Here is a 13,125-nt window from a genome sequence, read left to right as displayed (position 1 = left end):
AGCAGTCGACTCCAGTAGAGAAGAAGGGGGGTTGGTACAATCTTAGGCGAGCTGAGGGTAAGTCAGACATAATAGGTAGAGTCGGCTTAGCTCTCCACTTCTGACATTCTATGCACTCTCTCTGGTGTCGTTTGATGGCTTGCCTGCCCCTTAGGATCCAGAAATGGCGACGTAGCTCTGCGAAGACCCTATCAGGTCCTGGATGGAGTAGACGCTCATCAAAGTGCTTAACGATGAGTTTTGTCACCTGATGATGGGGATCTAGAACCACTGGGTGTATCTCGGTTTTGCTGAAGCCATCCAATCGCCGTAGCCTACCTCCCACACGAATTAGGCAGAACTCAGGGTCGAACTCGGGTGCAAGCGTGTTCAGACGGCTGGCTGTGGGCACCTGGTTCCCTGATTTTAAAGCCTTGAATTCCTCTGGGAAAGATTCCTCCTGACATTGACTCAAGATGAGAGCTTCTGCACTCCTGTATTCTACGGATGCTTTACTAGTATCTTGGGCGGCCGCCCCATGGAGGGACCGGTAGGTCGTGTCGAGTAAGGCACTCCAAGAAGTATACTGAGATGCATCAGGCATGTCTGGATTTCGATCGTCTGTGATTAATCCACAGAAAACAGCTTTCCTTGTTTCTGAGGTATCCTCTCGGGCCTCTGCAAGGGGCTTGACTGGCCAATGATCTGGCGGTTCACGGAGGAATCCTGGGCCTCGACTCCACATGTCAGAGTTAGCCAGCTCCTTGAGCGTTCTCCCTCTGGTAATATCGTCCGCCGGGTTATTTGAGGAGTCAACGTATCGCCAAGAGTGGAGCTCAGTCAACTCTTGTATTTCTGCCACTCTTGTCCCGACGAACACTTTGTATCTACAGGACTCAGACTGGATCCAGGTCAGTACTGTAGTCGAGTCAGTCCATAATGTCACTGTCTCTATGGCAATGGTTAGCTCCTGTTTGAGAAACTGTGCAAGCTGAGCGCTAGTCAATGCTGCACACAGCTCGAGACGTGGCATCGACAGTTGACGCTTGGGGGCTACCCTAGAGCGAGCCATGACAAAGGTAGTGTGGATCTTACTGTGTTGCTCTGCACGGAGATAAGCCACCGACCCATAGGCAACCTCGGATGCATCGCCAAACACATGAAGGCTTAATTTTGATTTCTCCACATCAAAGTCAGCAGGAAGATAGCACCTTGGAAGCGTGAGCTTATAGAGATCAGGCAGCTCCTTCTCCCATACGGTCCACTTCTCCAGCAGGTCTGCAGGAAGATTCGGATCATCCCAATCTCTCGGTTTGTTCCAGAGTCTCTGAACGAGAACCTTGGCACGGGTGGTGAAAGGAATGGAGAATCCTAGAGGGTCATATTGCGTTGCCAAGACCTCATAAATATACCTCATGGTCGGATGATCCTCTGCTAGTGTACGATGCCTGTAACCCAGGCTGTCTTCTAGGCAGTGCCACATTAAGCCAAGAGCCGGCTCCAATGGGTCTGAATGATTTTGCTGTAACCACAATTCGATGCTCTCTGAACGAGCCTTAGATGGGAGGTGCTGGACAACAGAAGGGATATTAGTGGCCCACTGTCTGATTTCAAAGCCCCCGGAGGCTAAGAGAGGCCTCATCTTGTCAATTAGTCGCTTGGCTTCCTCATCAGTGGGAAGGCTCTGTAGGCAGTTGTCCACGTAGAAGCTCCGCTCTATGGACTGCAATACTTCCTCATTCCCGAACTGCTGGAAGCGAACATGAATCTGCAGCGCAAAGGTGGCGCAGCAGGGGCTGCAGGTCGTCCCGAAAGGCAAGACTTGCCATTCATAGATGTCTGGCGGGTCCTTTCTGCGCATGTTCCTCCAGATGAACCTCAGAAGGGGTCTATCCTCTGGTAGGAGTCTCACTTGGTGGAACATACCACGTATATCCCCACTGATGGCGACCGCGTACTGCCGGAACCGCACAAGTACTCCTAGCAGTGAGGCACCGAGGGTAGGACCTGGAAGCAACTGTTGGTTCAGAGACACACCTTGGTAGACAAAGGAACAATTGAAGACCAACCTGTATTTGTCATTATGCTGCACGAGGTGGTGTGGTATGAACCACGACTCCTCGTCTACATGCTGGCCTTCTGATGGTACCCTGATAACATACCCTGAATCAAGGAGCTTCTGTATTTCAGCTTCGTACACCTTAGCCCTCTCAGGGTCTCTACTCAGGTGTTTCTCAGTGTTCCTGAGGCTGGACAAAACGGATTCCATAGTCCCCTTCAGCGGTGGAGCGTTTGGCGCACGAAGGAGTGGAGTAGCTTAACGCCAGACTCCGTCAACTTCTACTCGTCGCGTCTTGGTCTCCAACATGTCTGCAGCCATCTGATCATGTTTAGACCGAGTTATCACTTTCTCGCTGCGAGATGGAAGGACATCAAGCTGCCAGAGTCGTTCAACATGCTGATAGACAGGATCTCGCAGTGGTGTAAGAGAAGTGAACAAACACTGAGATGAAGGTATCTGATGTGGGAGCAATCCATCTGGTCCCTGGAGGACCCAACCGAGCTGCGTGCGTACAGCGACTGGTCCGCCCGCTGGGCCCAATCTGATGGGCTCCTTTGGGGTAATTAATGTAGGATAATCAGACCCAATTAAAATTAAGGGTTGGACCCTAGCGAAAGATGGAATGGGGATCCCTCTGAGATGGTGATAACATCGCTGGAGCCTCTTGATGGGGTAGGTTTGCTCGGTAAGCGTGAGGAGAGGCGCGGTGAAGATACCTGTAAGGCTGTGCTTCTCCTCTGGCCTTGACTGTGGGGAAAGCAGCAAGTCAATTGACTGCCCCTTCAATTCTGTGATGTCATGTCGGATGGTACGAAGGGCCATAATCTCTTCTCTTCCATCAATACCAAGTTGCTGGACAGCTGCAGGAAGGATGATACTCCGCTGAGCCCCATCATCCAAGATAGCGTAAGTTGAAATAGACCTCTTGCCTCTCCACAGAAGCACTGGAACTACTTTCAAGTACACACGACCCGTGAAACTAGGAGAAGTGAGATATGCACGCTCGTGAGAAGTTGTCAGCAGCACACTGCTAGGACCATCCTGGGCAATGGAATGCAGCACTCCGAGATGTATATTACCACAATCCCTGCAGGGCTTCTTCAGAGTACATTCCTCCCATTTATGACTTGTGCGTCCACATTTCCAGCATCTTTTCCCATCCTTTATCCACTTCAGAATCTGATCAGGTGAGCACTCAGTGATTTTGCTACACTGTGACAGGTAATGCTCCTGACTCTTACAGAACAGACACAAACGCTTCAGTCTCCTGGCCGATGACTGAGAATTAGCTGCATTGGTATGGACAGACTGCCCTGTGCTAGCTTCCATGGGCTGTTCACTTCCATGATAGACTGCAGTGGATCGAGTCTGGGGCTTGGGTACAGACTGGCAGTCCTTACGTAAGACCTGTACTCTCTCTGTCTGGTAGCGCTGCACCATCTTGGTAGATAAACGCTGCGCTTCCGCCTTGACCTTCAACCAGTCAGCAAGGTCATGCAGGTTATATGGATTTAGGCTGTCAGTGTGCAATCGGCCTCGTAACTGTAAATGCTCTATAAAGCTGTCTCGGTAGTGTTTGGGCAACTTACTGAGTAATCTATCGACATGCCCTGTACAAGAGAGCTCTCGGCCCTGTGGCCCCTCGAGTGACATCAGCATACCAACTAGTAAGTCAACATTGAGTGCAAAACTCTGAAAGGCCTTTGCATCACCAACTCTAATATCAGGTGAGTTCAGCAGGGCTGCGATCTCGCTCTGAGCCAGTTGATGAGGCTGGCCATACTGTCGTTGCAATGCTATCATAGCTACCATATAGGGCGCAGGATGATGTCGGCATGCTTGGGCAATTAACCTAGCTTCCTCAAGAACCAACTGCTCCATCAGTACCCTGTATTTATAGTGCTCTGTAAGCTCGGTGTGAGGATTGAGAAGATTATCCAAGGCCATCTTCAGGTCTGTGAACTCCCTCTCACTATCGTTCACAAGCTTAGGCAAGGCTGGAATGGGAACTGGTTGTAGCTGGGGTGTAACTGGCAGAGGCTGGTAAACCGGAAAAGGAGGTGGTGGATGGCGAACCACTGAAGGGGGATGCCCAGGCTGCAAAGGAGTGTGGACGGGAGGCTGAGCAGGGTGATACCCAGCAGTCTGTAGAGGAGGGCGATACGGGTCAGAGACAGCGAACGACTGCCGTGTGGCTTGGCTCGGCATGTGGGCCTGTAACTGATATACAGGGGGCACTAAAGGCCTATACGCTGTAGTGGTCAAAGGCAGCTTCACTGAAGTAACAGTATGTGGCAGTGATGAGGTAAGCTGACATGTAGAATCTACTGTGCTGAACCGAACCCCCTGCTGTGGCGTTACATGTGGTACAGATAAGGGGGGAGCACCACGATATGTCGAAGTAGTACCATATGCAGCAGGAAGGGTGCCTTGTGTTACGTGCCACAAAACTGACTGCTGAGAAATATCAATGTGGGCTGTCTGAGCTTGAAATGACTGGCCTAAATGCGGAAGCGGGACAGATGAGACTGCAGTAGCCTTTGGTCTGACGACAGGTGGTGAAGTAGTTTGGGCTCGTACATCTACCTGGAATATGGGTGATGCAGCACCACTACTGAATGAATCACACTCGGATGGGCTGTGATACCCTGGAGGAGCTACTGAAGAGCTAAGATGACCGACAGATCTCTCAACATCCAACTGATGACTCATAGCGGACACTTCTCCATACTGCACCAGCGATAGATCACCCATGGGCAGCTGCTCCACAGTCGAGACTGGCTCAGCCTGTCCACTGAGGTCGAACTGTGCTGCGGGAGAATCCATCCTTGGTAGGTGGTATGAAGTTTCGTGAAGAACAGGGTCTGGTATGAGAGACTTCGGCAAAGCTACATCATAAGCTTGCAGACGTGTGGAAAGCTGACGTGCTCTCGCCTGTGTGCGAACACCGTGTGTCGTATCAGGGGAATGAAGTAGGCTCTGTTGCTCCATATCACCGAAGTGAATATAGCATCCGGCTCGAAGGACCAAAATGAACGGGACTGATAGATCGGTAGGGGTGTTGATGCTAATCCACCACGGGACTCCGGTAAGAAGTGCGACAGGAGACAGGGCACTGTTCAACTCTTTATCTGAAGTATTTTAGGGTTCACAGCAGATGGCACAACATTGCTCCAATTAGACTGGATATTGTACAAGTTATGGCCACAAAGTGTTAAATGTGGTCTTTCTGAAATAAACAGAATAAACAAACATCAGTTTACATCTGCTAAATGTAAATTACAGACGTGTAATGGAACTAACAACTTTCTACTGTCACATTATACATTAATCAACATTAACGGTAGTGAGCATACACATTTGAATCACGGTATATCTTAAATATAACAACATTATAAACAATGTAAAGTTCGATTACACAAGTTGAGTATTTAAACACAACAACGAATTTAACATAGCTGACCTATAATCAGGAATGATTAAATAAACTTACATTCAATCACGCACATTAACACCTGATGAAAATGGCGCAGCAATTGCCTGATCATCTGGAAAACCAGGTTTAATGGGATTCTCATTTTACCAGCAACTGCATGCCTTATCTTTCTGCTGGTTTATTAGAAGTTCCACATACTTAGAAACAGCATTATTCCCAGCTCAACATCTATCTAGATGGCTGATTTTGGAAACAACATGCACACATTCTTTTTTCATACTGGTTGCACCTAAGTGGTACAAAAACAAATCATCATCACATTGATTCAGATGTTTTTTTCAGAACAGCTGTTTTGATTCAGAGGTCGATGCAGATAGAGAGGAGCAGAATATGAATTTGATGCATCGGCACTGCAGACTTTAGTGACATCACAAGAGAAATGCACACTGGGAAAAATGATGAACCTGTTGAGATCTGCTCAGCTGAGCCTGGATCCTTTTATATGCTGGTGAATTAAACATGAATGATCAGAATGAAACTGATAGCCTTGCACCCAAACTCTTGACACAGGCTGAATCAGAAGATGATATCTCAGGTTTCTTGGTCAAACAGAGTGATATATTGAAAGCGAAACTGAATTGTAGTGATAACACTCTTTAGGAAGTCAACCAACAAATGTTTTGGTTGCACTTTATTTTACAGTACGTGTACTAACATGTACTTATAGTGTACTTACAGTGTATTTATCTAAGAAAGTTCTGGTAACACAAGGTAACTACATGGGATAGGGTTAGGTTTAGGTGTAGGTTCAGGGTTAGTACCTAGTTATTACATAGTTATTGTAATTACTTTAATAAGTACATACCGCACAATAACTGAGACTAGAGATGTAAGATGTTTTTGATATTTATTATTATGTGAAAACCTGGACATACTTTCTTTCTTTTTTTGAAATATATAATTGTTTTGTAACATTATAAATGTTTTATTATTATTATAATTTTTTTCTGTCACTTTAAATAAATAAATAAATATCAACCAAACAAATAAATTGAATAGTAGCGTTTCACAGTTTCCCAATATATTAGAATGATTTCTGTAGGATCATGTGACATGATCTTTGCCATCACAGACTAAGAAAAAAAGAGAAGAAAAAGAAAAATACATTAAAAAAAAGAACAGTCATCTTAATTTGTAATAATAATGAAATATGACTGTTTTCTCTGTATTTTTGATCAAATAAATGCAGCCTTGGTGAGCAGAAGATGCTTAAAAGAAACTACAAAAAAATAAAAATAAAAACAATAACATAAAACTAATGAACTTTTTGACCGGTACAGTAGAATAATTATTATTAAAATGTTATAGTTATTGTGAACGGCCCTCATAGTTACTAGGTGAGATCTTTATTTTAGAGAAAGGCTGTAAACCTTACCTGGAAGGTGACGGGCTGATAGATAGGTGGAACTGCTTCATTCTCGCAGCAGAAAAGTCAGATATCAGGGATGCCGAACAGAACCATGGCCAGCCTCTCCAGCCCTAGACCAAACGCCCAGGCAATCTTATTCCCAACACCAGCTGCAGAAGAACAGAACAACTGAGTGTTAAACCTACTCATTTTATTAGTTGCTCCTCAGAGTGAGATATTCTGTCATGAGAAGACAAATGCTTCAACAAGGATGAATGCAACTAGTCAAAACAAATCCACGCAAATCCAAATCCTTGACGTTCTTCTGTTGTGTTGCAGCATATAAATATAAAACCCTTAAAGTCAACCTGAAAGCTAAACCCACCTTTCAAGGAACGTTTTTGATTATACTGTGCATGATTCATCGGTTCATGTTATTCCAAATAAAAACTAAAATGCTCCATAATCTTTCCTGAAAACACAATAACCATCACCTCTACTTTGGCTCCTCTCCATTTTACACTTATTTTTCACCAGCCAATCAATTCCCAAATATATTGCTTGTCAATGAATATTCAGATTCACTCATTCAAACATTAGATGAAGTCATATACAATAGAATGAGTTAAAATTGCATGCTAACAGTGTTGGGTATAACGCATTACTAAAGAATTAATTACTTTTCCCTTGAACCATGTTTTTAATGTAACCTTCTCTCTTTGAATACTTGGTCAGTTCAAAAATAATTAATGCAATTTTGTATTTTTAATTTAAGGGAGAATTAAAGAGCAGTTTCATGTCTATCCTTGTATCGATCAACTGGTCGAGGCTGATTTGGGATTCAGAAAGTAATTAGTAAGAAGTAATGTGGTACAATTTGTAATTTGTAGTTCGTAATTAATTATCTTTTTAGAGTAACTGCGAATAACGTTTCACGCTGACTTCAACTCATACGACAGCATTAAGTGCATCTAATTGTGTTTTACATGTATGCATTTAGCAAATAATTTCAAATTTCAAGCAATGTCACGCTGCCAGTCTTTGTTTTCCTGGGTGTTCCCTAGTGAGCTCACTTCCCCTTAGGCACTTCACCATAGGCACTTTAATTCCGCTAGTCTGGTTGTGTCTTCACAGTAATTGCACTCCAATTAGAATCGCACAGGTGTTGACAATACTCTGTCATTAGTTTCCCTATATAGAGCTGTCTTTCTCTGTTGTCATCATGGAGTCCTTACCCTATGTGTCTCATGCTCTCGTTCCCCCGAGACTTCCTCTACCTTCTCATTCTTCCGAGTTCCCCGTTTCATCCGGTTCCCTCTTTTGGTTACGTTTGTCTCTCATGACTGTTTATTTTTGTAGTTACCCCTCTGTTTAAATAAAAACCCTTACCTGCATTTGGATCTACCCTCTCTTTGTGTTTTCCCAAACCCAACCGTGACAGAAGGACTCCATCATGCCTAGATCCAGCGGTGTGAGATTTCGAATCGGTTCCCCAGCCACCATGGAGGAACGGAGGGGGAGATTCCGGAACTTAACCACCCTTCATCAAGAGGGAAGGGAGGTGGGTGGCCTGGCGCAATTGTTTTGGACTTTGGCAGTCGGGTTAGGTTACAATGATGCAGCACTAAAGGATTGGTTTAATAATTGCCTGGATGATCCTTTACCTCAATGGGAGATGAAGGGGTTAGAGATCCTGGACTTTTGGGGGTTTACCAATTACCTGCACCATCGTGCTCAGTGGGATGCAACAACCACACCAGAGTTTCCAGACAAGGCTGCCAGCTCAGCCCCACAACCCAAGATGGCCACCAGCCCAGCCCCACAGCCCAAGATGGCCGCCAGCCTAGCGCCACAGCTCAAGATGGCCGCCAGCCCAGCACCACAGCACAAGATGGCCGACTCAACGCCACCGACTCTCCATCGTAGAGGGCGGAGGAGGAGACAGGCAGCTACTGTTCCTCAGGACCCGGAGAACGTTCCCGAGCGGGCGGCTGCCGTCCATGAGGCCATTCCCGATGCGGTGCCCGCTGCTGTTCCGGAGGCGGTGGCCGCGGCTGTTCCCGATGCGGTGCCCGCTGCTGTTCCGGAGGCCGAGACGGTGCCCGATGCAGTCTCCGAGGCGGTGCCCGATGCAGTTCCCGAGGCGGTGCCCGATGCTGTTTCCGAGGCCGAGGCTGTTCCCGAGAAGGTGCTCGATGCTGTTCGAGAGGCCGAGGCAATGCCCGATGCTGTTCCCGATGTGGTGCCCGCTGCGGTTCTGGAGGCCGAGGCGGTACCCGCTGCTGTTCCGGAGGCCGAGGCGGTGGCCGAGGCCGTTCCCGATGCGGTTCCCGTTGCTGTTCTGGAGGCCGAGGCGGTGCCCGCTGCTGTTCCGGAGGCCGAGGCGGTGGCCGAAGCCGTTCCCGATGCGGTTCCCGTTGCTGTTCCGGAGGCCGGGGCGGTGGCCGAGGTCGTTCCCGATGCGGTGCCCGCTGCTGCTCCGGAGGCCGAGGCTGTTCCCGAGGCGGTGCCTGATGCAGTTCCCGAGGCGGTGCCCGATGCTGTTCCCGAGGCGGTGCCCGAGGCAGTTCCCGAGGCGGTGCCCGAGGCAGTTCCCGAGGCGGTGCCCGATGCAGTTCCCGAGGCGGTGCCCGATGCTGTTCCCGAGGCGGTGCTCGATGCTGTTCCCGAGGCGGTGCCCGATGCAGTTCCCGAGGCGGTGCCCGATGCTGTTCCCGAGGCGGTGCCCGATGCAGTTCCCGAGGCGGTGCCCGATGCAGTTCCCGAGGCGGTGCCCGATGCAGTTCCCGAGGCGGTGCTCGATGTTGTTCCCGAGGCGGTGCTCGATGCTGTTCCCGAGGCGGTGCCCGATGCAGTTCCCGAGGCGGTGCCCGATGCTGTTCCCGAGGCGGTGCCCGATGCAGTTCCCGAGGCGGTGCCCGATGCAGTTCCCGAGGCGGTGCCCGATGCAGTTCCCGAGGCGGTGCTCGATGTTGTTCCCGAGGCGGTGCCCGATGCAGTTCCCGAGGCGGTGCCCGATGCAGTTCCCGAGGCGGTGCCCGATGCTGTTCCCGAGGCGGTGCCCGATGCAGTTCCCGAGGCGGTGCTCGATGCTGTTCCCGAGGCGGTGCTCGATGTTGTTCCCGAGGCGGTGCCCGATGCGGTTCCCGAGGCGGTGCTCGATGTTGTTCCCGAGGCGGTGCCCGATGCAGTTCCCGAGGCGGTGCCCGATGCAGTTCCCGAGGCGGTGCCCGATGCTGTTCCCGAGGCGGTGCCCGATGCAGTTCCCGAGGCGGTGCCCGATGCTGTTCCCATAGCGGTGCCCGATGCAGTTCCCGAGGCGGTGCCCGATGTTGTTCCCGAGGCGGTGCCCGATGCAGTTCCCGAGGCGGTGCTCGATGCTGTTCCCGAGGCGGTGCTCGATGCTGTTCCCGAGGCGGTGCCCGATGCAGTTCCCGAGGCGGTGCCCGATGCAGTTCCCGAGGCGGTGCCCGATGCAGTTCCCGAGGCGGTGCCCGATGCAGTTCCCGAGGCGGTGCCCGATGCAGTTCCCGAGGCAGTTCCCGAGGCGGTGCCCGATGCTGTTCCTGAGGCGGTGCCCGATGCAGTTCCCGAGGCGGTGCTCGATGTTGTTCCCGAGGCGGTGCCCGATGCTGTTCCCGAGACGGTGCCCGATGCAGTTCCCGAGGCGGTGCCCGATGCTGTTCCCGAGGCGGTGCTCGATGCTGTTCCCGAGGCGGTGCCCGATGCAGTTCCCGAGGCGGTGCCCGATGCAGTTCCCGAGGCGGTGCCCGATGCTGTTCTCGAGGCGGTGCTCGATGCTGTTCCCGAGGCGGTGCCCGATGCAGTTCCCGAGGCGGTGCCCGATGCTGTTCCCGAGGCGGTGCCCGATGCAGTTCCCGAGGCGGTGCCCGATGCTGTTCCCGAGGCGGTGACCGATGCTGTTCCCGAGGCGGTGCCCGATGCTGTTCCCGAGGCGGTGCCCGATGCAGTTCCCGAGGCGGTGCCCGATGCAGTTCCCGAGGCGGTGCCCGATGCAGTTCCCGAGGCGGTGCCCGATGCAGTTCCCGAGACGGTGCCCGATGCAGTTCCCGAGGCGGTGCCCGATGCTGTTCCCGAGGCGGTGCCCGATGCAGTTCCCGAGGCGGTGCTCGATGTTGTTCCCGAGGCGGTGCCCGATGTTGTTCCCGAGGCGGTGCCCGATGCAGTTCCCGAGGCGGTGCCCGATGCAGTTCCCGAGGCGGTGCCCGATGCAGTTCCCGAGGCGGTGCCCGATGCAGTTCCCGAGGCGGTGCTCGATGCTGTTCCCGAGGCGGTGCCCGATGCGGTTCCCGATGCAGTTCCCGAGGCGGTGCCCGATGCAGTTCCCGAGGCGGTGCCCGATGCAGTTCCCGAGGCGGTGCCCGATGCAGTTCCCGAGGCGGTGCCCGATGCTGTTCCCGAGGCGGTGCCCGATGCTGTTCCCGAGGCGGTGCTCGATGCTGTTCCCGAGGCGGTGCCCGAGGCTGTTCCCGAGGCGGTGCCCGAGGCTGTTCCCGAGGCGGTGCCCGATGCAGTTCCCGAGGCGGTGCCCGATGCTGTTCCCGAGGCGGTGCCCGATACAGTTCCCGAGGCGGTGCCCGAGGCTGTTCCAGAGGCGGTGCCCGATACAGTTCCCGAGGCGGTGACCACAAGGCCGTGGTGGTCTTCTACTCCGCCCTGGGGGACTCTGGCGGTGACCACGAGGACGTGGTGGTCGTCCGCTCCACCCTGGGGGACTCGGGCGGTGACCACGAGGACGTGGTGGTCGTCCGCTCCGCTCTGGGGGACTCCGGCGGTGACCATGAGGACGTGGTGGTCTTCTGCTCCGCCCTGGTGGACTCCGGCCTCGACCACAAAGACGTGGTGGTCTTCCGCTCCGCCCTGGAGGGCTTTGACTTTGACCACAAGGCCGTGGTGGTCTTCCGCTCCGCCCTGGTGGACTCCGGCCTCGACCACAAAGATGTGGTGGTCATCTGCTCCGTCCTGGTGGACGCCTCAACATGCCCTTCATGGACTTATGTTTTGTGTTTTTTGAGTTCTGTTTCTGTCTGTTCCTTTTAGTTTAGTCTGGCCCTCCTTCCCTCCCCCTGAGCTTCCACCTGTCCGCCTCCCTCCTGGACTCCTTGTTTTGTGTTGCACCTTTCCATTTCTCCTGGTTGCTCCTGTCCCTGTTTTCTGTCCCTCCGTCCCTCCCCCTGGTCCGCCGCCGTTCCACCTCCCTCCTGCCTCTTTTTCTGTTGGGGTTTTCCTGGGTTTAGGTGGAGCATCTGGTAGCTGCTCCGTAGGGAGGGGGTAATGTCAAGCTGCCAGTCTTTGTTTTCCTGGGTGTTCCCTAGTGAGCTCACTTCCCCTTAGGCACTTCACCATAGGCACTTTAATTCCGCTAGTCTGGTTGTGTCTTCACAGTAATTGCACTCCAATTAGAATCGCACAGGTGTTGACAATACTCTGTCATTAGTTTCCCTATATAGAGCTGTCTTTCTCTGTTGTCATCATGGAGTCCTTACCCTATGTGTCTCATGCTCTCGTTCCCCCGAGACTTCCTCTACCTTCTCATTCTTCCGAGTTCCCCGTTTCATCCGGTTCCCTCTTTTGGTTACGTTTGTCTCTCATGACTGTTTATTTTTGTAGTTACCCCTCTGTTTAAATAAAAACCCTTACCTGCATTTGGATCTACCCTCTCTTTGTGTTTTCCCAAACCCAACCGTGACAAGCAATCAACAATATTTGCCATAAGCAATGCCATGTTTATTAATGAACAGATTACAAAGCAAGCATGAGAAGAGGAGTAATCCAGAGATGAAAAGTTTTTTATTATTATTATTTAAGATCCACAGTCAGCGCTGCAGTCAGCGACAAGGCTGTGTGGCTCTCCGGCGATCAGTCCTGGAAGTAGTGCTGCTATTTCTGATGTGATTATAGTCATTATGAATTTTTATTTGCTTGGCAACCTTACATGACCTATGGTGAGTGGAAGAGGGGAACAAACATAATTTTCTTCTCTTTTCCATTATCTCTCTCTCTCTCTCTCTTTCTCTCTCTCTCTCTCTCTCTCTCTCTCTCGCTCTCTCTTCTCTCTCTCTCTCTCTGTCGCGTCACTTATTAACCCAGTGAGGCATTCTTTCCGATGTGAGGGAAATGTGCTTTATATGTTAATGAAGGGAATGCTCAGGGGTCAAAGTGCTCAGCCATACGTGACAAAAACCGGAATAAATCTGCCTTCACAAGTACAAATCAATC

At 51.1% G+C, this 13,125-nt stretch overlaps 1 pseudogene; it reads right to left on the bottom strand.

Moving 5' to 3' along the window:
• Positions 1-13,125, bottom strand: part of LOC127946116 (phenylalanine--tRNA ligase, mitochondrial-like) — a 140,625-nt pseudogene that overhangs the window by 72,674 nt on the left and 54,826 nt on the right.

This window comes from Carassius gibelio, chromosome A24 (genome assembly GCF_023724105.1).
Source record: "Carassius gibelio isolate Cgi1373 ecotype wild population from Czech Republic chromosome A24, carGib1.2-hapl.c, whole genome shotgun sequence".
NCBI classification, from domain to species: Eukaryota; Metazoa; Chordata; class Actinopteri; order Cypriniformes; family Cyprinidae; genus Carassius; species Carassius gibelio.
Note: the sequence above shows the minus strand (reverse complement) of the source record. Positions and strands in the feature narration are given on the sequence as shown.